The sequence below is a fragment of the Anomaloglossus baeobatrachus genome, unplaced genomic scaffold, assembly GCF_048569485.1.
Source record: "Anomaloglossus baeobatrachus isolate aAnoBae1 unplaced genomic scaffold, aAnoBae1.hap1 Scaffold_615, whole genome shotgun sequence".
Lineage (NCBI taxonomy): Eukaryota > Metazoa > Chordata > Amphibia > Anura > Aromobatidae > Anomaloglossus > Anomaloglossus baeobatrachus.
In genome coordinates this window covers 125,655-150,772 of record NW_027444981.1, presented here as the reverse complement: position 1 = coordinate 150,772, position 25,118 = coordinate 125,655, and the positions used below count along the sequence as shown (strand labels likewise).

The window sequence follows — 25,118 nt, the reverse complement described above, 5'->3', positions numbered from 1 at the left end:
CTGGGAAGGAAAGGGAAAAGATTAGGGTTTGGGGATGATGAAAGGGCTTTCTACGGGTAAGGATGGCAAAGGGTGGCAGTGACGGAAAGTCAGGCAACCTGTCCTGTCCGTCTTTTTGTATCGTGAATTGGAAAGACTGCAAGGGGGAGGGGAGTTGCTTGCGCCCTAAAGGAGGAGTTATTCAGATTCATTGCAGTGGGCGGCGGCTGCAAAACGCACCATTCTTCTTGTTTTGGCTCTGCAAAGCAGCCTTTTCAAGGGTTGGCTTGGGTGACAAAATGTCTTGTGTAGGCGTGGGTTTGTCTCCCTCTCGCTCTCTCTCCCTAAGATGTGTCCGGCATAGGCCAGGGTGCCACTCGAGGCCCAAACCAATTCTGGTTATCGCTTCTCGGCCTTTTGGCTAAGATCAAGTGTAGTATCTGTTCTTATCAGTTTAATATCTGATACGTCCCCTATCTGGGGACCATATATTAAATGGATTTTTAGAACAGGGAGATGGAAAAAGAGCTTGCTCTGTCCACTCCACGCATTGACCTGGTATTGCAGTACCTCCAGGAACGGTGCACCCCTTCTTAACCCAGTTTCCAAAAGCAGAACTCAATTCACCTGATTCATATTAGCCCGATTTAATGAATTGGAAGAAAGCATACGTCTTCATATGCACCTCAATTTGGCCCATTCACTTTTCACACTTCCTCCTTTTGTTTTTTATCTTTCACACTTTTGACTTTCTTTATTCATCCAAATAGCAAACTCATCACCACTCAACCTGACCAACTCGGCTATGTCCCCGTGCTGCAGTTCTCTGTCTTATCTAGATCATTTGCAATTGAATGGAATAGATCCCTTTTGGACAAAGTGGATTCACCTGCTGCTGCAGTGACCACAGGTGTGATAACATCTAGAATTGGCATCTGGTGCGATCTCTCCGCTTCCACTCCAAAGAAAGTTACCTGTTTATTCCTATCATGCATTGGTTTTTGGGGTTTTCTTTGAGTAATGATGATCTCTTTAGTAGTCTGTTGGCGCCCTCTCCTGGAGGAATAGTTTGCTTGCTCTTGGACATTCTAAAAGAGAGGTCATGATAGACATTGAGCTTCTGAGCTCAATTGGGGAAAGTCATGGGTGATGAATGTTTGCAACCTACTGCGAAGCCTCATACCGCAATATAAGGAACGTCAAATACTAAGAAAGGGCGGCCTATGAAAGAATTACTACTTTCAATAAGTACACTTAAACGGCTAATTGGGAATAGAAAAACTGTAAAAAGCCCTCTGAGAAAGCCCCCCTCTAACCTTTGATAGTAAGCTTTTCTGTAGTCTGCCTGTTGATGTATTTTCCGTTTGAACTGTGCACAACATGAAGAGACGGAACACTGGCGGCTTGTCACAATGCCCCCCGATGACATCACAATAGCGCTGCTGCCTAGAAAACAAGCTGCGCAGAAGAAGTTGTTCTTTGGGTGGGAGGGTGGGCTAGTGGAAGGAGGGGGCAATCTCTTTTTTTCCCGGGTGGTAGGGGGATGACAGGAGAAGGGAAGCGGGTGGTGAGAAAGGTACAGAGGGCAGGGTTTGGGGGCTGGGAAGGAAAGGGAAAAGATTAGGGTTTGGGGATGATGAAAGGGCTTTCTACGGGTAAGGATGGCAAAGGGTGGCAGTGACGGAAAGTCAGGCAACCTGTCCTGTCCGTCTTTTTGTATCGTGAATTGGAAAGACTGCAAGGGGGAGGGGAGTTGCTTGCGCCCTAAAGGAGGAGTTATTCAGATTCATTGCAGTGGGCGGCGGCTGCAAAACGCACCATTCTTCTTGTTTTGGCTCTGCAAAGCAGCCTTTTCAAGGGTTGGCTTGGGTGACAAAATGTCTTGTGTAGGCGTGGGTTTGTCTCCCTCTCGCTCTCTCTCCCTAAGATGTGTCCGGCATAGGCCAGGGTGCCACTCGAGGCCCAAACCAATTCTGGTTATCGCTTCTCGGCCTTTTGGCTAAGATCAAGTGTAGTATCTGTTCTTATCAGTTTAATATCTGATACGTCCCCTATCTGGGGACCATATATTAAATGGATTTTTAGAACAGGGAGATGGAAAAAGAGCTTGCTCTGTCCACTCCACGCATTGACCTGGTATTGCAGTACCTCCAGGAACGGTGCACCCCTTCTTAACCCAGTTTCCAAAAGCAGAACTCAATTCACCTGATTCATATTAGCCCGATTTAATGAATTGGAAGAAAGCATACGTCTTCATATGCACCTCAATTTGGCCCATTCACTTTTCACACTTCCTCCTTTTGTTTTTTATCTTTCACACTTTTGACTTTCTTTATTCATCCAAATAGCAAACTCATCACCACTCAACCTGACCAACTCGGCTATGTCCCCGTGCTGCAGTTCTCTGTCTTATCTAGATCATTTGCAATTGAATGGAATAGATCCCTTTTGGACAAAGTGGATTCACCTGCTGCTGCAGTGACCACAGGTGTGATAACATCTAGAATTGGCATCTGGTGCGATCTCTCCGCTTCCACTCCAAAGAAAGTTACCTGTTTATTCCTATCATGCATTGGTTTTTGGGGTTTTCTTTGAGTAATGATGATCTCTTTAGTAGTCTGTTGGCGCCCTCTCCTGGAGGAATAGTTTGCTTGCTCTTGGACATTCTAAAAGAGAGGTCATGATAGACATTGAGCTTCTGAGCTCAATTGGGGAAAGTCATGGGTGATGAATGTTTGCAACCTACTGCGAAGCCTCATACCGCAATATAAGGAACGTCAAATACTAAGAAAGGGCGGCCTATGAAAGAATTACTACTTTCAATAAGTACACTTAAACGGCTAATTGGGAATAGAAAAACTGTAAAAAGCCCTCTGAGAAAGCCCCCCTCTAACCTTTGATAGTAAGCTTTTCTGTAGTCTGCCTGTTGATGTATTTTCCGTTTGAACTGTGCACAACATGAAGAGACGGAACACTGGCGGCTTGTCACAATGCCCCCCGATGACATCACAATAGCGCTGCTGCCTAGAAAACAAGCTGCGCAGAAGAAGTTGTTCTTTGGGTGGGAGGGTGGGCTAGTGGAAGGAGGGGGCAATCTCTTTTTTTCCCGGGTGGTAGGGGGATGACAGGAGAAGGGAAGCGGGTGGTGAGAAAGGTACAGAGGGCAGGGTTTGGGGGCTGGGAAGGAAAGGGAAAAGATTAGGGTTTGGGGATGATGAAAGGGCTTTCTACGGGTAAGGATGGCAAAGGGTGGCAGTGACGGAAAGTCAGGCAACCTGTCCTGTCCGTCTTTTTGTATCGTGAATTGGAAAGACTGCAAGGGGGAGGGGAGTTGCTTGCGCCCTAAAGGAGGAGTTATTCAGATTCATTGCAGTGGGCGGCGGCTGCAAAACGCACCATTCTTCTTGTTTTGGCTCTGCAAAGCAGCCTTTTCAAGGGTTGGCTTGGGTGACAAAATGTCTTGTGTAGGCGTGGGTTTGTCTCCCTCTCGCTCTCTCTCCCTAAGATGTGTCCGGCATAGGCCAGGGTGCCACTCGAGGCCCAAACCAATTCTGGTTATCGCTTCTCGGCCTTTTGGCTAAGATCAAGTGTAGTATCTGTTCTTATCAGTTTAATATCTGATACGTCCCCTATCTGGGGACCATATATTAAATGGATTTTTAGAACAGGGAGATGGAAAAAGAGCTTGCTCTGTCCACTCCACGCATTGACCTGGTATTGCAGTACCTCCAGGAACGGTGCACCCCTTCTTAACCCAGTTTCCAAAAGCAGAACTCAATTCACCTGATTCATATTAGCCCGATTTAATGAATTGGAAGAAAGCATACGTCTTCATATGCACCTCAATTTGGCCCATTCACTTTTCACACTTCCTCCTTTTGTTTTTTATCTTTCACACTTTTGACTTTCTTTATTCATCCAAATAGCAAACTCATCACCACTCAACCTGACCAACTCGGCTATGTCCCCGTGCTGCAGTTCTCTGTCTTATCTAGATCATTTGCAATTGAATGGAATAGATCCCTTTTGGACAAAGTGGATTCACCTGCTGCTGCAGTGACCACAGGTGTGATAACATCTAGAATTGGCATCTGGTGCGATCTCTCCGCTTCCACTCCAAAGAAAGTTACCTGTTTATTCCTATCATGCATTGGTTTTTGGGGTTTTCTTTGAGTAATGATGATCTCTTTAGTAGTCTGTTGGCGCCCTCTCCTGGAGGAATAGTTTGCTTGCTCTTGGACATTCTAAAAGAGAGGTCATGATAGACATTGAGCTTCTGAGCTCAATTGGGGAAAGTCATGGGTGATGAATGTTTGCAACCTACTGCGAAGCCTCATACCGCAATATAAGGAACGTCAAATACTAAGAAAGGGCGGCCTATGAAAGAATTACTACTTTCAATAAGTACACTTAAACGGCTAATTGGGAATAGAAAAACTGTAAAAAGCCCTCTGAGAAAGCCCCCCTCTAACCTTTGATAGTAAGCTTTTCTGTAGTCTGCCTGTTGATGTATTTTCCGTTTGAACTGTGCACAACATGAAGAGACGGAACACTGGCGGCTTGTCACAATGCCCCCCGATGACATCACAATAGCGCTGCTGCCTAGAAAACAAGCTGCGCAGAAGAAGTTGTTCTTTGGGTGGGAGGGTGGGCTAGTGGAAGGAGGGGGCAATCTCTTTTTTTCCCGGGTGGTAGGGGGATGACAGGAGAAGGGAAGCGGGTGGTGAGAAAGGTACAGAGGGCAGGGTTTGGGGGCTGGGAAGGAAAGGGAAAAGATTAGGGTTTGGGGATGATGAAAGGGCTTTCTACGGGTAAGGATGGCAAAGGGTGGCAGTGACGGAAAGTCAGGCAACCTGTCCTGTCCGTCTTTTTGTATCGTGAATTGGAAAGACTGCAAGGGGGAGGGGAGTTGCTTGCGCCCTAAAGGAGGAGTTATTCAGATTCATTGCAGTGGGCGGCGGCTGCAAAACGCACCATTCTTCTTGTTTTGGCTCTGCAAAGCAGCCTTTTCAAGGGTTGGCTTGGGTGACAAAATGTCTTGTGTAGGCGTGGGTTTGTCTCCCTCTCGCTCTCTCTCCCTAAGATGTGTCCGGCATAGGCCAGGGTGCCACTCGAGGCCCAAACCAATTCTGGTTATCGCTTCTCGGCCTTTTGGCTAAGATCAAGTGTAGTATCTGTTCTTATCAGTTTAATATCTGATACGTCCCCTATCTGGGGACCATATATTAAATGGATTTTTAGAACAGGGAGATGGAAAAAGAGCTTGCTCTGTCCACTCCACGCATTGACCTGGTATTGCAGTACCTCCAGGAACGGTGCACCCCTTCTTAACCCAGTTTCCAAAAGCAGAACTCAATTCACCTGATTCATATTAGCCCGATTTAATGAATTGGAAGAAAGCATACGTCTTCATATGCACCTCAATTTGGCCCATTCACTTTTCACACTTCCTCCTTTTGTTTTTTATCTTTCACACTTTTGACTTTCTTTATTCATCCAAATAGCAAACTCATCACCACTCAACCTGACCAACTCGGCTATGTCCCCGTGCTGCAGTTCTCTGTCTTATCTAGATCATTTGCAATTGAATGGAATAGATCCCTTTTGGACAAAGTGGATTCACCTGCTGCTGCAGTGACCACAGGTGTGATAACATCTAGAATTGGCATCTGGTGCGATCTCTCCGCTTCCACTCCAAAGAAAGTTACCTGTTTATTCCTATCATGCATTGGTTTTTGGGGTTTTCTTTGAGTAATGATGATCTCTTTAGTAGTCTGTTGGCGCCCTCTCCTGGAGGAATAGTTTGCTTGCTCTTGGACATTCTAAAAGAGAGGTCATGATAGACATTGAGCTTCTGAGCTCAATTGGGGAAAGTCATGGGTGATGAATGTTTGCAACCTACTGCGAAGCCTCATACCGCAATATAAGGAACGTCAAATACTAAGAAAGGGCGGCCTATGAAAGAATTACTACTTTCAATAAGTACACTTAAACGGCTAATTGGGAATAGAAAAACTGTAAAAAGCCCTCTGAGAAAGCCCCCCTCTAACCTTTGATAGTAAGCTTTTCTGTAGTCTGCCTGTTGATGTATTTTCCGTTTGAACTGTGCACAACATGAAGAGACGGAACACTGGCGGCTTGTCACAATGCCCCCCGATGACATCACAATAGCGCTGCTGCCTAGAAAACAAGCTGCGCAGAAGAAGTTGTTCTTTGGGTGGGAGGGTGGGCTAGTGGAAGGAGGGGGCAATCTCTTTTTTTCCCGGGTGGTAGGGGGATGACAGGAGAAGGGAAGCGGGTGGTGAGAAAGGTACAGAGGGCAGGGTTTGGGGGCTGGGAAGGAAAGGGAAAAGATTAGGGTTTGGGGATGATGAAAGGGCTTTCTACGGGTAAGGATGGCAAAGGGTGGCAGTGACGGAAAGTCAGGCAACCTGTCCTGTCCGTCTTTTTGTATCGTGAATTGGAAAGACTGCAAGGGGGAGGGGAGTTGCTTGCGCCCTAAAGGAGGAGTTATTCAGATTCATTGCAGTGGGCGGCGGCTGCAAAACGCACCATTCTTCTTGTTTTGGCTCTGCAAAGCAGCCTTTTCAAGGGTTGGCTTGGGTGACAAAATGTCTTGTGTAGGCGTGGGTTTGTCTCCCTCTCGCTCTCTCTCCCTAAGATGTGTCCGGCATAGGCCAGGGTGCCACTCGAGGCCCAAACCAATTCTGGTTATCGCTTCTCGGCCTTTTGGCTAAGATCAAGTGTAGTATCTGTTCTTTATTTTGATATTCACAGCTCGGTGTTGGTGAACGGCTGGAAGACTGACCCCTTCCCGGTCCTCTCAGGGGTCAGACAAGGCTGTCCTCTGTCACCTCTTCTTTTTGTTTGTGTTATAGAACTCTTTGCAGAGGCTATCCGGCGGAATGGAGAGATCAGAGGGATCACCGCACCAGGACCAGAACGCTTCGAGGTCAAGTGCTCGCTCTACATGGACGACGTGACTGTCTTCTGCGCGGACCGGCGCTCAGTCGACACCCTCGTCCAGACCTGTGAGACCTTCGGACGGGCTTCGGGAGCCAAAGTCAACTGCGGGAAGTCGGAAGCCATGCTCTTCGGGGACTGGCAGCCGGCCTCTTCCGCCCCCTTCCCTTTCAGCATCCAGCCGGATTTCATCAAGGTTCTTGGAGTCTGGTTCGGGAAGGAAGGAGCAGCCCTCAAGTCCTGGGAGGAACGCTTGACCAAGATCACCCAACGGATCGGTCTGTGGAGCCTCAGACGCCTCACCTGTGAGGGCAAAGCACTGGTCCTGCGTAACGAGGTACTGCCCGTGCTGCAGTACACGGCCCAGGCCTGGCCCCCCCTTGCCACCGTGTGCAGGGCCATTACCAGGACGGTGTTTCGTTTTGTCTGGGGATCCAAGATGGACAGAGTAAAGCGGAGCATCATGTACAAGGATCCTCGCAAGGGTGGGAAGGGCGTACCCGATATCCCCACCCTCCTGCGATCCTCCTTCGTATGTGACTGCGTTCGCCGAACTCTGCGAGTCAAGAGAGGTTCCGCGGGTGGGTCCATGTCTCGCTTCTTCCTGCTCCCCCTTTGGAGACGGTTAGGCTGGGACAAGTGGGACAGCTCCTTCCCCTACAACTGGACGGCGCCATGGTTCTACGGAGACGTGGTTCGGTTTGTGAGGGAACACCAACTGGAGGGACTCAAGCCTGATTTGTGGAAGCCAAAGACTATCCACAAACTCATCAGAGCCAAGGACGAAATGGAGAACATTCCAGGACTTCATCACGACACACTGGAGACTGTTTGGACAAACGTGTCATCGGCTGGATTGACCAACGGGCACAAGGACTTGTCATGGATGGCGATACAGGGCGGACTGCCCGTCCGGTCATTCATGCACGCCCGGAACCTGTGCAAAACCCGGTACTGCCCAAGGTGCCCCTTCGTGGAGGAAACATCGCTGCACGCCTTTTGGGACTGCCGTTTCGCACAGCGCCTGTTGGTTGCCCTGGAGGATGACCTGAGGAACTCCGTCCCCAGAGAGAGCCTATCGTACCATTCCGTACTTTATGGACTCTTCCCTGGGACTCACACCGTTGGAGCCATCCAGGAGGCTTGGCGCCTTATGAACTGCTTTAAGGACGCTATTTGGGTCGCCAGGAACCGGCTCATCTTGAAGAGGGAGAGGATGTCTATCCAGGATTGCCGCAGGCTGATCCACAGCCTGCTCAGAGACTATTCCATCATGGACAGTCCGGACGACAGCGCCGAGGAGGAGGTTTAGACCTCTTCCATGCCCCCTCCCTCCTTTTCCCGTTATGTGCGTCTTTCAATAAAGCTTCGGGCCTGTGATTTCCCCACCCTATCCCCCTTTTCCCCTACCCCCATCCCCCAATCGCCGGTTCGTCGTTATTTATTGTCTAACTTTTTCTTTCAGCTTGAGTGTTATGGATAAGCATAGGAGTGTGATGTATAGTTTAGTGCGTCGTACTCTATGGCTATGTAAGAAGGATTGTATAGTTCTGTGTGTACGGGGCTGCGGCACTGTACACGGTTTGTTACCTTTTTGTGAGTAGTGCATGATAATAAAGATGCTGTTAAATCAAAAATCTGTTCTTATCAGTTTAATATCTGATACGTCCCCTATCTGGGGACCATATATTAAATGGATTTTTAGAACAGGGAGATGGAAAAAGAGCTTGCTCTGTCCACTCCACGCATTGACCTGGTATTGCAGTACCTCCAGGAACGGTGCACCCCTTCTTAACCCAGTTTCCAAAAGCAGAACTCAATTCACCTGATTCATATTAGCCCGATTTAATGAATTGGAAGAAAGCATACGTCTTCATATGCACCTCAATTTGGCCCATTCACTTTTCACACTTCCTCCTTTTGTTTTTTATCTTTCACACTTTTGACTTTCTTTATTCATCCAAATAGCAAACTCATCACCACTCAACCTGACCAACTCGGCTATGTCCCCGTGCTGCAGTTCTCTGTCTTATCTAGATCATTTGCAATTGAATGGAATAGATCCCTTTTGGACAAAGTGGATTCACCTGCTGCTGCAGTGACCACAGGTGTGATAACATCTAGAATTGGCATCTGGTGCGATCTCTCCGCTTCCACTCCAAAGAAAGTTACCTGTTTATTCCTATCATGCATTGGTTTTTGGGGTTTTCTTTGAGTAATGATGATCTCTTTAGTAGTCTGTTGGCGCCCTCTCCTGGAGGAATAGTTTGCTTGCTCTTGGACATTCTAAAAGAGAGGTCATGATAGACATTGAGCTTCTGAGCTCAATTGGGGAAAGTCATGGGTGATGAATGTTTGCAACCTACTGCGAAGCCTCATACCGCAATATAAGGAACGTCAAATACTAAGAAAGGGCGGCCTATGAAAGAATTACTACTTTCAATAAGTACACTTAAACGGCTAATTGGGAATAGAAAAACTGTAAAAAGCCCTCTGAGAAAGCCCCCCTCTAACCTTTGATAGTAAGCTTTTCTGTAGTCTGCCTGTTGATGTATTTTCCGTTTGAACTGTGCACAACATGAAGAGACGGAACACTGGCGGCTTGTCACAATGCCCCCCGATGACATCACAATAGCGCTGCTGCCTAGAAAACAAGCTGCGCAGAAGAAGTTGTTCTTTGGGTGGGAGGGTGGGCTAGTGGAAGGAGGGGGCAATCTCTTTTTTTCCCGGGTGGTAGGGGGATGACAGGAGAAGGGAAGCGGGTGGTGAGAAAGGTACAGAGGGCAGGGTTTGGGGGCTGGGAAGGAAAGGGAAAAGATTAGGGTTTGGGGATGATGAAAGGGCTTTCTACGGGTAAGGATGGCAAAGGGTGGCAGTGACGGAAAGTCAGGCAACCTGTCCTGTCCGTCTTTTTGTATCGTGAATTGGAAAGACTGCAAGGGGGAGGGGAGTTGCTTGCGCCCTAAAGGAGGAGTTATTCAGATTCATTGCAGTGGGCGGCGGCTGCAAAACGCACCATTCTTCTTGTTTTGGCTCTGCAAAGCAGCCTTTTCAAGGGTTGGCTTGGGTGACAAAATGTCTTGTGTAGGCGTGGGTTTGTCTCCCTCTCGCTCTCTCTCCCTAAGATGTGTCCGGCATAGGCCAGGGTGCCACTCGAGGCCCAAACCAATTCTGGTTATCGCTTCTCGGCCTTTTGGCTAAGATCAAGTGTAGTATCTGTTCTTATCAGTTTAATATCTGATACGTCCCCTATCTGGGGACCATATATTAAATGGATTTTTAGAACAGGGAGATGGAAAAAGAGCTTGCTCTGTCCACTCCACGCATTGACCTGGTATTGCAGTACCTCCAGGAACGGTGCACCCCTTCTTAACCCAGTTTCCAAAAGCAGAACTCAATTCACCTGATTCATATTAGCCCGATTTAATGAATTGGAAGAAAGCATACGTCTTCATATGCACCTCAATTTGGCCCATTCACTTTTCACACTTCCTCCTTTTGTTTTTTATCTTTCACACTTTTGACTTTCTTTATTCATCCAAATAGCAAACTCATCACCACTCAACCTGACCAACTCGGCTATGTCCCCGTGCTGCAGTTCTCTGTCTTATCTAGATCATTTGCAATTGAATGGAATAGATCCCTTTTGGACAAAGTGGATTCACCTGCTGCTGCAGTGACCACAGGTGTGATAACATCTAGAATTGGCATCTGGTGCGATCTCTCCGCTTCCACTCCAAAGAAAGTTACCTGTTTATTCCTATCATGCATTGGTTTTTGGGGTTTTCTTTGAGTAATGATGATCTCTTTAGTAGTCTGTTGGCGCCCTCTCCTGGAGGAATAGTTTGCTTGCTCTTGGACATTCTAAAAGAGAGGTCATGATAGACATTGAGCTTCTGAGCTCAATTGGGGAAAGTCATGGGTGATGAATGTTTGCAACCTACTGCGAAGCCTCATACCGCAATATAAGGAACGTCAAATACTAAGAAAGGGCGGCCTATGAAAGAATTACTACTTTCAATAAGTACACTTAAACGGCTAATTGGGAATAGAAAAACTGTAAAAAGCCCTCTGAGAAAGCCCCCCTCTAACCTTTGATAGTAAGCTTTTCTGTAGTCTGCCTGTTGATGTATTTTCCGTTTGAACTGTGCACAACATGAAGAGACGGAACACTGGCGGCTTGTCACAATGCCCCCCGATGACATCACAATAGCGCTGCTGCCTAGAAAACAAGCTGCGCAGAAGAAGTTGTTCTTTGGGTGGGAGGGTGGGCTAGTGGAAGGAGGGGGCAATCTCTTTTTTTCCCGGGTGGTAGGGGGATGACAGGAGAAGGGAAGCGGGTGGTGAGAAAGGTACAGAGGGCAGGGTTTGGGGGCTGGGAAGGAAAGGGAAAAGATTAGGGTTTGGGGATGATGAAAGGGCTTTCTACGGGTAAGGATGGCAAAGGGTGGCAGTGACGGAAAGTCAGGCAACCTGTCCTGTCCGTCTTTTTGTATCGTGAATTGGAAAGACTGCAAGGGGGAGGGGAGTTGCTTGCGCCCTAAAGGAGGAGTTATTCAGATTCATTGCAGTGGGCGGCGGCTGCAAAACGCACCATTCTTCTTGTTTTGGCTCTGCAAAGCAGCCTTTTCAAGGGTTGGCTTGGGTGACAAAATGTCTTGTGTAGGCGTGGGTTTGTCTCCCTCTCGCTCTCTCTCCCTAAGATGTGTCCGGCATAGGCCAGGGTGCCACTCGAGGCCCAAACCAATTCTGGTTATCGCTTCTCGGCCTTTTGGCTAAGATCAAGTGTAGTATCTGTTCTTATCAGTTTAATATCTGATACGTCCCCTATCTGGGGACCATATATTAAATGGATTTTTAGAACAGGGAGATGGAAAAAGAGCTTGCTCTGTCCACTCCACGCATTGACCTGGTATTGCAGTACCTCCAGGAACGGTGCACCCCTTCTTAACCCAGTTTCCAAAAGCAGAACTCAATTCACCTGATTCATATTAGCCCGATTTAATGAATTGGAAGAAAGCATACGTCTTCATATGCACCTCAATTTGGCCCATTCACTTTTCACACTTCCTCCTTTTGTTTTTTATCTTTCACACTTTTGACTTTCTTTATTCATCCAAATAGCAAACTCATCACCACTCAACCTGACCAACTCGGCTATGTCCCCGTGCTGCAGTTCTCTGTCTTATCTAGATCATTTGCAATTGAATGGAATAGATCCCTTTTGGACAAAGTGGATTCACCTGCTGCTGCAGTGACCACAGGTGTGATAACATCTAGAATTGGCATCTGGTGCGATCTCTCCGCTTCCACTCCAAAGAAAGTTACCTGTTTATTCCTATCATGCATTGGTTTTTGGGGTTTTCTTTGAGTAATGATGATCTCTTTAGTAGTCTGTTGGCGCCCTCTCCTGGAGGAATAGTTTGCTTGCTCTTGGACATTCTAAAAGAGAGGTCATGATAGACATTGAGCTTCTGAGCTCAATTGGGGAAAGTCATGGGTGATGAATGTTTGCAACCTACTGCGAAGCCTCATACCGCAATATAAGGAACGTCAAATACTAAGAAAGGGCGGCCTATGAAAGAATTACTACTTTCAATAAGTACACTTAAACGGCTAATTGGGAATAGAAAAACTGTAAAAAGCCCTCTGAGAAAGCCCCCCTCTAACCTTTGATAGTAAGCTTTTCTGTAGTCTGCCTGTTGATGTATTTTCCGTTTGAACTGTGCACAACATGAAGAGACGGAACACTGGCGGCTTGTCACAATGCCCCCCGATGACATCACAATAGCGCTGCTGCCTAGAAAACAAGCTGCGCAGAAGAAGTTGTTCTTTGGGTGGGAGGGTGGGCTAGTGGAAGGAGGGGGCAATCTCTTTTTTTCCCGGGTGGTAGGGGGATGACAGGAGAAGGGAAGCGGGTGGTGAGAAAGGTACAGAGGGCAGGGTTTGGGGGCTGGGAAGGAAAGGGAAAAGATTAGGGTTTGGGGATGATGAAAGGGCTTTCTACGGGTAAGGATGGCAAAGGGTGGCAGTGACGGAAAGTCAGGCAACCTGTCCTGTCCGTCTTTTTGTATCGTGAATTGGAAAGACTGCAAGGGGGAGGGGAGTTGCTTGCGCCCTAAAGGAGGAGTTATTCAGATTCATTGCAGTGGGCGGCGGCTGCAAAACGCACCATTCTTCTTGTTTTGGCTCTGCAAAGCAGCCTTTTCAAGGGTTGGCTTGGGTGACAAAATGTCTTGTGTAGGCGTGGGTTTGTCTCCCTCTCGCTCTCTCTCCCTAAGATGTGTCCGGCATAGGCCAGGGTGCCACTCGAGGCCCAAACCAATTCTGGTTATCGCTTCTCGGCCTTTTGGCTAAGATCAAGTGTAGTATCTGTTCTTATCAGTTTAATATCTGATACGTCCCCTATCTGGGGACCATATATTAAATGGATTTTTAGAACAGGGAGATGGAAAAAGAGCTTGCTCTGTCCACTCCACGCATTGACCTGGTATTGCAGTACCTCCAGGAACGGTGCACCCCTTCTTAACCCAGTTTCCAAAAGCAGAACTCAATTCACCTGATTCATATTAGCCCGATTTAATGAATTGGAAGAAAGCATACGTCTTCATATGCACCTCAATTTGGCCCATTCACTTTTCACACTTCCTCCTTTTGTTTTTTATCTTTCACACTTTTGACTTTCTTTATTCATCCAAATAGCAAACTCATCACCACTCAACCTGACCAACTCGGCTATGTCCCCGTGCTGCAGTTCTCTGTCTTATCTAGATCATTTGCAATTGAATGGAATAGATCCCTTTTGGACAAAGTGGATTCACCTGCTGCTGCAGTGACCACAGGTGTGATAACATCTAGAATTGGCATCTGGTGCGATCTCTCCGCTTCCACTCCAAAGAAAGTTACCTGTTTATTCCTATCATGCATTGGTTTTTGGGGTTTTCTTTGAGTAATGATGATCTCTTTAGTAGTCTGTTGGCGCCCTCTCCTGGAGGAATAGTTTGCTTGCTCTTGGACATTCTAAAAGAGAGGTCATGATAGACATTGAGCTTCTGAGCTCAATTGGGGAAAGTCATGGGTGATGAATGTTTGCAACCTACTGCGAAGCCTCATACCGCAATATAAGGAACGTCAAATACTAAGAAAGGGCGGCCTATGAAAGAATTACTACTTTCAATAAGTACACTTAAACGGCTAATTGGGAATAGAAAAACTGTAAAAAGCCCTCTGAGAAAGCCCCCCTCTAACCTTTGATAGTAAGCTTTTCTGTAGTCTGCCTGTTGATGTATTTTCCGTTTGAACTGTGCACAACATGAAGAGACGGAACACTGGCGGCTTGTCACAATGCCCCCCGATGACATCACAATAGCGCTGCTGCCTAGAAAACAAGCTGCGCAGAAGAAGTTGTTCTTTGGGTGGGAGGGTGGGCTAGTGGAAGGAGGGGGCAATCTCTTTTTTTCCCGGGTGGTAGGGGGATGACAGGAGAAGGGAAGCGGGTGGTGAGAAAGGTACAGAGGGCAGGGTTTGGGGGCTGGGAAGGAAAGGGAAAAGATTAGGGTTTGGGGATGATGAAAGGGCTTTCTACGGGTAAGGATGGCAAAGGGTGGCAGTGACGGAAAGTCAGGCAACCTGTCCTGTCCGTCTTTTTGTATCGTGAATTGGAAAGACTGCAAGGGGGAGGGGAGTTGCTTGCGCCCTAAAGGAGGAGTTATTCAGATTCATTGCAGTGGGCGGCGGCTGCAAAACGCACCATTCTTCTTGTTTTGGCTCTGCAAAGCAGCCTTTTCAAGGGTTGGCTTGGGTGACAAAATGTCTTGTGTAGGCGTGGGTTTGTCTCCCTCTCGCTCTCTCTCCCTAAGATGTGTCCGGCATAGGCCAGGGTGCCACTCGAGGCCCAAACCAATTCTGGTTATCGCTTCTCGGCCTTTTGGCTAAGATCAAGTGTAGTATCTGTTCTTATCAGTTTAATATCTGATACGTCCCCTATCTGGGGACCATATATTAAATGGATTTTTAGAACAGGGAGATGGAAAAAGAGCTTGCTCTGTCCACTCCACGCATTGACCTGGTATTGCAGTACCTCCAGGAACGGTGCACCCCTTCTTAACCCAGTTTCCAAAAGCAGAACTCAATTCACCTGATTCATATTAGCCCGATTTAATGAATTGGAAGAAAGCATACGTCTTCATATGCACCTCAATTTGGCCCATTCACTTTTCACACTTCCTCCTTTTGTTTTTTATCTTTCACACTTTTGACTTTCTTTATTCATCCAAATAGCAAACTCATCACCACTCAACCTGACCAACTCGGCTATGTCCCCGTGCTGCAGTTCTCTGTCTTATCTAGATCATTTGCAATTGAATGGAATAGATCCCTTTTGGACAAAGTGGATTCACCTGCTGCTGCAGTGACCACAGGTGTGATAACATCTAGAATTGGCATCTGGTGCGATCTCTCCGCTTCCACTCCAAAGAAAGTTACCTGTTTATTCCTATCATGCATTGGTTTTTGGGGTTTTCTTTGAGTAATGATGATCTCTTTAGTAGTCTGTTGGCGCCCTCTCCTGGAGGAATAGTTTGCTTGCTCTTGGACATTCTAAAAGAGAGGTCATGATAGACATTGAGCTTCTGAGCTCAATTGGGGAAAGTCATGGGTGATGAATGTTTGCAACCTACTGCGAAGCCTCATACCGCAATATAAGGAACGTCAAATACTAAGAAAGGGCGGCCTATGAAAGAATTACTACTTTCAATAAGTACACTTAAACGGCTAATTGGGAATAGAAAAACTGTAAAAAGCCCTCTGAGAAAGCCCCCCTCTAACCTTTGATAGTAAGCTTTTCTGTAGTCTGCCTGTTGATGTATTTTCCGTTTGAACTGTGCACAACATGAAGAGACGGAACACTGGCGGCTTGTCACAATGCCCCCCGATGACATCACAATAGCGCTGCTGCCTAGAAAACAAGCTGCGCAGAAGAAGTTGTTCTTTGGGTGGGAGGGTGGGCTAGTGGAAGGAGGGGGCAATCTCTTTTTTTCCCGGGTGGTAGGGGGATGACAGGAGAAGGGAAGCGGGTGGTGAGAAAGGTACAGAGGGCAGGGTTTGGGGGCTGGGAAGGAAAGGGAAAAGATTAGGGTTTGGGGATGATGAAAGGGCTTTCTACGGGTAAGGATGGCAAAGGGTGGCAGTGACGGAAAGTCAGGCAACCTGTCCTGTCCGTCTTTTTGTATCGTGAATTGGAAAGACTGCAAGGGGGAGGGGAGTTGCTTGCGCCCTAAAGGAGGAGTTATTCAGATTCATTGCAGTGGGCGGCGGCTGCAAAACGCACCATTCTTCTTGTTTTGGCTCTGCAAAGCAGCCTTTTCAAGGGTTGGCTTGGGTGACAAAATGTCTTGTGTAGGCGTGGGTTTGTCTCCCTCTCGCTCTCTCTCCCTAAGATGTGTCCGGCATAGGCCAGGGTGCCACTCGAGGCCCAAACCAATTCTGGTTATCGCTTCTCGGCCTTTTGGCTAAGATCAAGTGTAGTATCTGTTCTTATCAGTTTAATATCTGATACGTCCCCTATCTGGGGACCATATATTAAATGGATTTTTAGAACAGGGAGATGGAAAAAGAGCTTGCTCTGTCCACTCCACGCATTGACCTGGTATTGCAGTACCTCCAGGAACGGTGCACCCCTTCTTAACCCAGTTTCCAAAAGCAGAACTCAATTCACCTGATTCATATTAGCCCGATTTAATGAATTGGAAGAAAGCATACGTCTTCATATGCACCTCAATTTGGCCCATTCACTTTTCACACTTCCTCCTTTTGTTTTTTATCTTTCACACTTTTGACTTTCTTTATTCATCCAAATAGCAAACTCATCACCACTCAACCTGACCAACTCGGCTATGTCCCCGTGCTGCAGTTCTCTGTCTTATCTAGATCATTTGCAATTGAATGGAATAGATCCCTTTTGGACAAAGTGGATTCACCTGCTGCTGCAGTGACCACAGGTGTGATAACATCTAGAATTGGCATCTGGTGCGATCTCTCCGCTTCCACTCCAAAGAAAGTTACCTGTTTATTCCTATCATGCATTGGTTTTTGGGGTTTTCTTTGAGTAATGATGATCTCTTTAGTAGTCTGTTGGCGCCCTCTCCTGGAGGAATAGTTTGCTTGCTCTTGGACATTCTAAAGAGAGAGGTCATGATAGACATTGAGCTTCTGAGCTCAATTGGGGAAAGTCATGGGTGATGAATGTTTGCAACCTACTGCGAAGCCTCATACCGCAATATAAGGAACGTCAAATACTAAGAAAGGGCGGCCTATGAAAGAATTACTACTTTCAATAAGTACACTTAAACGGCTAATTGGGAATAGAAAAACTGTAAAAAGCCCTCTGAGAAAGCCCCCCTCTAACCTTTGATAGTAAGCTTTTCTGTAGTCTGCCTGTTGATGTATTTTCCGTTTGAACTGTGCACAACATGAAGAGACGGAACACTGGCGGCTTGTCACAATGCCCCCCGATGACATCACAATAGCGCTGCTGCCTAGAAAACAAGCTGCGCAGAAGAAGTTGTTCTTTGGGTGGGAGGGTGGGCTAGTGGAAGGAGGGGGCAATCTCTTTTTTTCCCGGGTGGTAGGGGGATGACAGGAGAAGGGAAGCGGGTGGTGAGAAAGGTACAGAGGGCAGGGTTTGGGGGCTGGGAAGGAAAGGGAAAAGATTAGGGTTTGGGGATGATGAAAGGGCTTTCTACGGGTAAGGATGGCAAAGGGTGGCAGTGACGGAAAGTCAGGCAACCTGTCCTGTCCGTCTTTTTGTATCGTGAATTGGAAAGACTGCAAGGGGGAGGGGAGTTGCTTGCGCCCTAAAGGAGGAGTTATTCAGATTCATTGCAGTGGGCGGCGGCTGCAAAACGCACCATTCTTCTTGTTTTGGCTCTGCAAAGCAGCCTTTTCAAGGGTTGGCTTGGGTGACAAAATGTCTTGTGTAGGCGTGGGTTTGTCTCCCTCTCGCTCTCTCTCCCTAAGATGTGTCCGGCATAGGCCAGGGTGCCACTCGAGGCCCAAACCAATTCTGGTTATCGCTTCTCGGCCTTTTGGCTAAGATCAAGTGTAGTATCTGTTCTTATCAGTTTAATATCTGATACGTCCCCTATCTGGGGACCATATATTAAATGGATTTTTAGAACAGGGAGATGGAAAAAGAGCTTGCTCTGTCCACTCCACGCATTGACCTGGTATTGCAGTACCTCCAGGAACGGTGCACCCCTTCTTAACCCAGTTTCCAAAAGCAGAACTCAATTCACCTGATTCATATTAGCCCGATTTAATGAATTGGAAGAAAGCATACGTCTTCATATGCACCTCAATTTGGCCCATTCACTTTTCACACTTCCTCCTTTTGTTTTTTATCTTTCACACTTTTGACTTTCTTTATTCATCCAAATAGCAAACTCATCACCACTCAACCTGACCAACTCGGCTATGTCCCCGTGCTGCAGTTCTCTGTCTTATCTAGATCATTTGCAATTGAATGGAATAGATCCCTTTTGGACAAAGTGGATTCACCTGCTGCTGCAGTGACCACAGGTGTGATAACATCTAGAATTGGCATCTGGTGCGATCTCTCCGCTTCCACTCCAAAGAAAGTTACCTGTTTATTCCTATCATGCATTGGTTTTTGGGGTTTTCTTTGAGTAATGATGATCTCTTTAGTAGTCTGTTGGCGCCCTCTCCTGGAGGAATAGTTTGCTTGCTCTTGGACATTCTAAAAGAGAGGTCATGATAGACATTGAGCTTCTGAGCTCAATTGGGGAAAGTCATGGGTGATGAATGTTTGCAACCTACTGCGAAGCCTCATACCGCAATATAAGGAACGTCAAATACTAAGAAAGGGCGGCCTATGAAAGAATTACTACTTTCAATAAGTACACTTAAACGGCTAATTGGGAATAGAAAAACTGTAAAAAGCCCTCTGAGAAAGCCCCCCTCTAACCTTTGATAGTAAGCTTTTCTGTAGTCTGCCTGTTGATGTATTTTCCGTTTGAACTGTGCACAACATGAAGAGACGGAACACTGGCGGCTTGTCACAATGCCCCCCGATGACATCACAATAGCGCTGCTGCCTAGAAAACAAGCTGCGCAGAAGAAGTTGTTCTTTGGGTGGGAGGGTGGGCTAGTGGAAGGAGGGGGCAATCTCTTTTTTTCCCGGGTGGTAGGGGGATGACAGGAGAAGGGAAGCGGGTGGTGAGAAAGGTACAGAGGGCAGGGTTTGGGGGCTGGGAAGGAAAGGGAAAAGATTAGGGTTTGGGGATGATGAAAGGGCTTTCTACGGGTAAGGATGGCAAAGGGTGGCAGTGACGGAAAGTCAGGCAACCTGTCCTGTCCGTCTTTTTGTATCGTGAATTGGAAAGACTGCAAGGGGGAGGGGAGTTGCTTGCGCCCTAAAGGAGGAGTTATTCAGATTCATTGCAGTGGGCGGCGGCTGCAAAACGCACCATTCTTCTTGTTTTGGCTCTGCAAAGCAGCCTTTTCAAGGGTTGGCTTGGGTGACAAAATGTCTTGTGTAGGCGTGGGTTTGTCTCCCTCTCGCTCTCTCTCCCTAAGATGTGTCCGGCATAGGCCAGGGTGCCACTCGAGGCCCAAACCAATTCTGGTTATCGCTTCTCGGCCTTTTGGCTAAGATCAAGTGTAGTATCTGTTCTTATCAGTTTAATATCTGATACGTCCCCTATCTGGGGACCATATATTAAATGGATTTTTAGAACAGGGAGATGGAAAAAGAGCTTGCTCTGTCCACTCCACGCATTGACCTGGTATTGCAGTACCTCCAGGAACGGTGCACCCCTTCTTAACCCAGTTTCCAAAAGCAGAACTCAATTCACCTGATTCATATTAGCCCGATTTAATGAATTGGAAGAAAGCATACGTCTTCATATGCACCTCAATTTGGCCCATTCACTTTTCACACTTCCTCCTTTTGTTTTTTATCTTTCACACTTTTGACTTTCTTTATTCATCCAAATAGCAAACTCATCACCACTCAACCTGACCAACTCGGCTATGTCCCCGTGCTGCAGTTCTCTGTCTTATCTAGATCATTTGCAATTGAATGGAATAGATCCCTTTTGGACAAAGTGGATTCACCTGCTGCTGCAGTGACCACAGGTGTGATAACATCTAGAATTGGCATCTGGTGCGATCTCTCCGCTTCCACTCCAAAGAAAGTTACCTGTTTATTCCTATCATGCATTGGTTTTTGGGGTTTTCTTTGAGTAATGATGATCTCTTTAGTAGTCTGTTGGCGCCCTCTCCTGGAGGAATAGTTTGCTTGCTCTTGGACATTCTAAAAGAGAGGTCATGATAGACATTGAGCTTCTGAGCTCAATTGGGGAAAGTCATGGGTGATGAATGTTTGCAACCTACTGCGAAGCCTCATACCGCAATATAAGGAACGTCAAATACTAAGAAAGGGCGGCCTATGAAAGAATTACTACTTTCAATAAGTACACTTAAACGGTAATTGGGAATAGAAAAACTGTAAAAAGCCCTCTGAGAAAGCCCCCCTCTAACCTTTGATAGTAAGCTTTTCTGTAGTCTGCCTGTTGATGTATTTTCCGTTTGAACTGTGCACAACATGAAGAGACGGAACACTGGCGGCTTGTCACAATGCCCCCCGATGACATCACAATAGCGCTGCTGCCTAGAAAACAAGCTGCGCAGAAGAAGTTGTTCTTTGGGTGGGAGGGTGGGCTAGTGGAAGGAGGGGGCAATCTCTTTTTTTCCCGGGTGGTAGGGGGATGACAGGAGAAGGGAAGCGGGTGGTGAGAAAGGTACAGAGGGCAGGGTTTGGGGGCTGGGAAGGAAAGGGAAAAGATTAGGGTTTGGGGATGATGAAAGGGCTTTCTACGGGTAAGGATGGCAAAGGGTGGCAGTGACGGAAAGTCAGGCAACCTGTCCTGTCCGTCTTTTTGTATCGTGAATTGGAAAGACTGCAAGGGGGAGGGGAGTTGCTTGCGCCCTAAAGGAGGAGTTATTCAGATTCATTGCAGTGGGCGGCTGGCTGCAAAACGCACCATTCTTCTTGTTTTGGCTCTGCAAAGCAGCCTTTTCAAGGGTTGGCTTGGGTGACAAAATGTCTTGTGTAGGCGTGGGTTTGTCTCCCTCTCGCTCTCTCTCCCTAAGATGTGTCCGGCATAGGCCAGGGTGCCACTCGAGGCCCAAACCAATTCTGGTTATCGCTTCTCGGCCTTTTGGCTAAGATCAAGTGTAGTATCTGTTCTTATCAGTTTAATATCTGATACGTCCCCTATCTGGGGACCATATATTAAATGGATTTTTAGAACAGGGAGATGGAAAAAGAGCTTGCTCTGTCCACTCCACGCATTGACCTGGTATTGCAGTACCTCCAGGAACGGTGCACCCCTTCTTAACCCAGTTTCCAAAAGCAGAACTCAATTCACCTGATTCATATTAGCCCGATTTAATGAATTGGAAGAAAGCATACGTCTTCATATGCACCTCAATTTGGCCCATTCACTTTTCACACTTCCTCCTTTTGTTTTTTATCTTTCACACTTTTGACTTTCTTTATTCATCCAAATAGCAAACTCATCACCACTCAACCTGACCAACTCGGCTATGTCCCCGTGCTGCAGTTCTCTGTCTTATCTAGATCATTTGCAATTGAATGGAATAGATCCCTTTTGGACAAAGTGGATTCACCTGCTGCTGCAGTGACCACAGGTGTGATAACATCTAGAATTGGCATCTGGTGCGATCTCTCCGCTTCCACTCCAAAGAAAGTTACCTGTTTATTCCTATCATGCATTGGTTTTTGGGGTTTTCTTTGAGTAATGATGATCTCTTTAGTAGTCTGTTGGCGCCCTCTCCTGGAGGAATAGTTTGCTTGCTCTTGGACATTCTAAAAGAGAGGTCATGATAGACATTGAGCTTCTGAGCTCAATTGGGGAAAGTCATGGGTGATGAATGTTTGCAACCTACTGCGAAGCCTCATACCGCAATATAAGGAACGTCAAATACTAAGAAAGGGCGGCCTATGAAAGAATTACTACTTTCAATAAGTACACTTAAACGGCTAATTGGGAATAGAAAAACTGTAAAAAGCCCTCTGAGAAAGCCCCCCTCTAACCTTTGATAGTAAGCTTTTCTGTAGTCTGCCTGTTGATGTATTTTCCGTTTGAACTGTGCACAACATGAAGAGACGGAACACTGGCGGCTTGTCACAATGCCCCCCGATGACATCACAATAGCGCTGCTGCCTAGAAAACAAGCTGCGCAGAAGAAGTTGTTCTTTGGGTGGGAGGGTGGGCTAGTGGAAGGAGGGGGCAATCTCTTTTTTTCCCGGGTGGTAGGGGGATGACAGGAGAAGGGAAGCGGGTGGTGAGAAAGGTACAGAGGGCAGGGTTTGGGGGCTGGGAAGGAAAGGGAAAAGATTAGGGTTTGGGGATGATGAAAGGGCTTTCTACGGGTAAGGATGGCAAAGGGTGGCAGTGACGGAAAGTCAGGCAACCTGTCCTGTCCGTCTTTTTGTATCGTGAATTGGAAAGACTGCAAGGGGGAGGGGAGTTGCTTGCGCCCTAAAGGAGGAGTTATTCAGATTCATTGCAGTGGGCGGCGGCTGCAAAACGCACCATTCTTCTTGTTTTGGCTCTGCAAAGCAGCCTTTTCAAGGGTTGGCTTGGGTGACAAAATGTCTTGTGTAGGCGTGGGTTTGTCTCCCTCTCGCTCTCTCTCCCTAAGATGTGTCCGGCATAGGCCAGGGTGCCACTCGAGGCCCAAACCAATTCTGGTTATCGCTTCTCGGCCTTTTGGCTAAGATCAAGTGTAGTATCTGTTCTTATCAGTTTAATATCTGATACGTCCCCTATCTGGGGACCATATATTAAATGGATTTTTAGAACAGGGAGATGGAAAAAGAGCTTGCTCTGTCCACTCCACGCATTGACCTGGTATTGCAGTACCTCCAGGAACGGTGCACCCCTTCTTAACCCAGTTTCCAAAAGCAGAACTCAATTCACCTGATTCATATTAGCCCGATTTAATGAATTGGAAGAAAGCATACGTCTTCATATGCACCTCAATTTGGCCCATTCACTTTTCACACTTCCTCCTTTTGTTTTTTATCTTTCACACTTTTGACTTTCTTTATTCATCCAAATAGCAAACTCATCACCACTCAACCTGACCAACTCGGCTATGTCCCCGTGCTGCAGTTCTCTGTCTTATCTAGATCATTTGCAATTGAATGGAATAGATCCCTTTTGGACAAAGTGGATTCACCTGCTGCTGCAGTGACCACAGGTGTGATAACATCTAGAATTGGCATCTGGTGCGATCTCTCCGCTTCCACTCCAAAGAAAGTTACCTGTTTATTCCTATCATGCATTGGTTTTTGGGGTTTTCTTTGAGTAATGATGATCTCTTTAGTAGTCTGTTGGCGCCCTCTCCTGGAGGAATAGTTTGCTTGCTCTTGGACATTCTAAAAGAGAGGTCATGATAGACATTGAGCTTCTGAGCTCAATTGGGGAAAGTCATGGGTGATGAATGTTTGCAACCTACTGCGAAGCCTCATACCGCAATATAAGGAACGTCAAATACTAAGAAAGGGCGGCCTATGAAAGAATTACTACTTTCAATAAGTACACTTAAACGGCTAATTGGGAATAGAAAAACTGTAAAAAGCCCTCTGAGAAAGCCCCCCTCTAACCTTTGATAGTAAGCTTTTCTGTAGTCTGCCTGTTGATGTATTTTCCGTTTGAACTGTGCACAACATGAAGAGACGGAACACTGGCGGCTTGTCACAATGCCCCCCGATGACATCACAATAGCGCTGCTGCCTAGAAAACAAGCTGCGCAGAAGAAGTTGTTCTTTGGGTGGGAGGGTGGGCTAGTGGAAGGAGGGGGCAATCTCTTTTTTTCCCGGGTGGTAGGGGGATGACAGGAGAAGGGAAGCGGGTGGTGAGAAAGGTACAGAGGGCAGGGTTTGGGGGCTGGGAAGGAAAGGGAAAAGATTAGGGTTTGGGGATGATGAAAGGGCTTTCTACGGGTAAGGATGGCAAAGGGTGGCAGTGACGGAAAGTCAGGCAACCTGTCCTGTCCGTCTTTTTGTATCGTGAATTGGAAAGACTGCAAGGGGGAGGGGAGTTGCTTGCGCCCTAAAGGAGGAGTTATTCAGATTCATTGCAGTGGGCGGCGGCTGCAAAACGCACCATTCTTCTTGTTTTGGCTCTGCAAAGCAGCCTTTTCAAGGGTTGGCTTGGGTGACAAAATGTCTTGTGTAGGCGTGGGTTTGTCTCCCTCTCGCTCTCTCTCCCTAAGATGTGTCCGGCATAGGCCAGGGTGCCACTCGAGGCCCAAACCAATTCTGGTTATCGCTTCTCGGCCTTTTGGCTAAGATCAAGTGTAGTATCTGTTCTTATCAGTTTAATATCTGATACGTCCCCTATCTGGGGACCATATATTAAATGGATTTTTAGAACAGGGAGATGGAAAAAGAGCTTGCTCTGTCCACTCCACGCATTGACCTGGTATTGCAGTACCTCCAGGAACGGTGCACCCCTTCTTAACCCAGTTTCCAAAAGCAGAACTCAATTCACCTGATTCATATTAGCCCGATTTAATGAATTGGAAGAAAGCATACGTCTTCATATGCACCTCAATTTGGCCCATTCACTTTTCACACTTCCTCCTTTTGTTTTTTATCTTTCACACTTTTGACTTTCTTTATTCATCCAAATAGCAAACTCATCACCACTCAACCTGACCAACTCGGCTATGTCCCCGTGCTGCAGTTCTCTGTCTTATCTAGATCATTTGCAATTGAATGGAATAGATCCCTTTTGGACAAAGTGGATTCACCTGCTGCTGCAGTGACCACAGGTGTGATAACATCTAGAATTGGCATCTGGTGCGATCTCTCCGCTTCCACTCCAAAGAAAGTTACCTGTTTATTCCTATCATGCATTGGTTTTTGGGGTTTTCTTTGAGTAATGATGATCTCTTTAGTAGTCTGTTGGCGCCCTCTCCTGGAGGAATAGTTTGCTTGCTCTTGGACATTCTAAAAGAGAGGTCATGATAGACATTGAGCTTCTGAGCTCAATTGGGGAAAGTCATGGGTGATGAATGTTTGCAACCTACTGCGAAGCCTCATACCGCAATATAAGGAA

General features: G+C 46.9%; 14 non-coding genes and 2 pseudogenes across 14 annotated transcripts; all 16 read left to right on the top strand.

Moving 5' to 3' along the window:
• Positions 1–380: 380 nt before the first annotated feature.
• LOC142285704 (U2 spliceosomal RNA) lies at positions 381–571 on the top strand. The gene has a single exon (XR_012747050.1). It is a non-coding gene; the product is annotated as a U2 spliceosomal RNA (small nuclear RNA).
• Positions 572–1,958: 1,387 nt separating this feature from the next.
• Positions 1,959–2,149, top strand: LOC142285703 (U2 spliceosomal RNA). The gene has a single exon (XR_012747049.1). It is a non-coding gene; the product is annotated as a U2 spliceosomal RNA (small nuclear RNA).
• A 1,387-nt stretch (positions 2,150–3,536) lies between these two features.
• Positions 3,537–3,727, top strand: LOC142285702 (U2 spliceosomal RNA). Its single transcript, XR_012747048.1, has one exon. It is a non-coding gene; the product is annotated as a U2 spliceosomal RNA (small nuclear RNA).
• A 1,387-nt stretch (positions 3,728–5,114) lies between these two features.
• LOC142285701 (U2 spliceosomal RNA) lies at positions 5,115–5,305 on the top strand. The gene has a single exon (XR_012747047.1). It is a non-coding gene; the product is annotated as a U2 spliceosomal RNA (small nuclear RNA).
• Positions 5,306–6,692: 1,387 nt separating this feature from the next.
• On the top strand, positions 6,693–6,792 carry LOC142285722 (U2 spliceosomal RNA; annotated as a pseudogene).
• A 1,736-nt stretch (positions 6,793–8,528) lies between these two features.
• LOC142285720 (U2 spliceosomal RNA) lies at positions 8,529–8,732 on the top strand (annotated as a pseudogene).
• A 1,387-nt stretch (positions 8,733–10,119) lies between these two features.
• On the top strand, positions 10,120–10,310 carry LOC142285700 (U2 spliceosomal RNA). The gene has a single exon (XR_012747046.1). It is a non-coding gene; the product is annotated as a U2 spliceosomal RNA (small nuclear RNA).
• Positions 10,311–11,697: 1,387 nt separating this feature from the next.
• LOC142285699 (U2 spliceosomal RNA) lies at positions 11,698–11,888 on the top strand. The gene has a single exon (XR_012747045.1). It is a non-coding gene; the product is annotated as a U2 spliceosomal RNA (small nuclear RNA).
• A 1,387-nt stretch (positions 11,889–13,275) lies between these two features.
• On the top strand, positions 13,276–13,466 carry LOC142285698 (U2 spliceosomal RNA). The gene has a single exon (XR_012747044.1). It is a non-coding gene; the product is annotated as a U2 spliceosomal RNA (small nuclear RNA).
• Positions 13,467–14,853: 1,387 nt separating this feature from the next.
• LOC142285697 (U2 spliceosomal RNA) lies at positions 14,854–15,044 on the top strand. Its single transcript, XR_012747043.1, has one exon. It is a non-coding gene; the product is annotated as a U2 spliceosomal RNA (small nuclear RNA).
• Positions 15,045–16,431: 1,387 nt separating this feature from the next.
• LOC142285696 (U2 spliceosomal RNA) lies at positions 16,432–16,622 on the top strand. The gene has a single exon (XR_012747042.1). It is a non-coding gene; the product is annotated as a U2 spliceosomal RNA (small nuclear RNA).
• Positions 16,623–18,010: 1,388 nt separating this feature from the next.
• Positions 18,011–18,201, top strand: LOC142285694 (U2 spliceosomal RNA). The gene has a single exon (XR_012747040.1). It is a non-coding gene; the product is annotated as a U2 spliceosomal RNA (small nuclear RNA).
• Positions 18,202–19,588: 1,387 nt separating this feature from the next.
• LOC142285693 (U2 spliceosomal RNA) lies at positions 19,589–19,779 on the top strand. The gene has a single exon (XR_012747039.1). It is a non-coding gene; the product is annotated as a U2 spliceosomal RNA (small nuclear RNA).
• A 1,387-nt stretch (positions 19,780–21,166) lies between these two features.
• LOC142285692 (U2 spliceosomal RNA) lies at positions 21,167–21,357 on the top strand. Its single transcript, XR_012747038.1, has one exon. It is a non-coding gene; the product is annotated as a U2 spliceosomal RNA (small nuclear RNA).
• Positions 21,358–22,744: 1,387 nt separating this feature from the next.
• On the top strand, positions 22,745–22,935 carry LOC142285691 (U2 spliceosomal RNA). The gene has a single exon (XR_012747037.1). It is a non-coding gene; the product is annotated as a U2 spliceosomal RNA (small nuclear RNA).
• A 1,387-nt stretch (positions 22,936–24,322) lies between these two features.
• On the top strand, positions 24,323–24,513 carry LOC142285690 (U2 spliceosomal RNA). Its single transcript, XR_012747036.1, has one exon. It is a non-coding gene; the product is annotated as a U2 spliceosomal RNA (small nuclear RNA).
• The last annotated feature ends 605 nt before the right edge of the window (positions 24,514–25,118 follow it).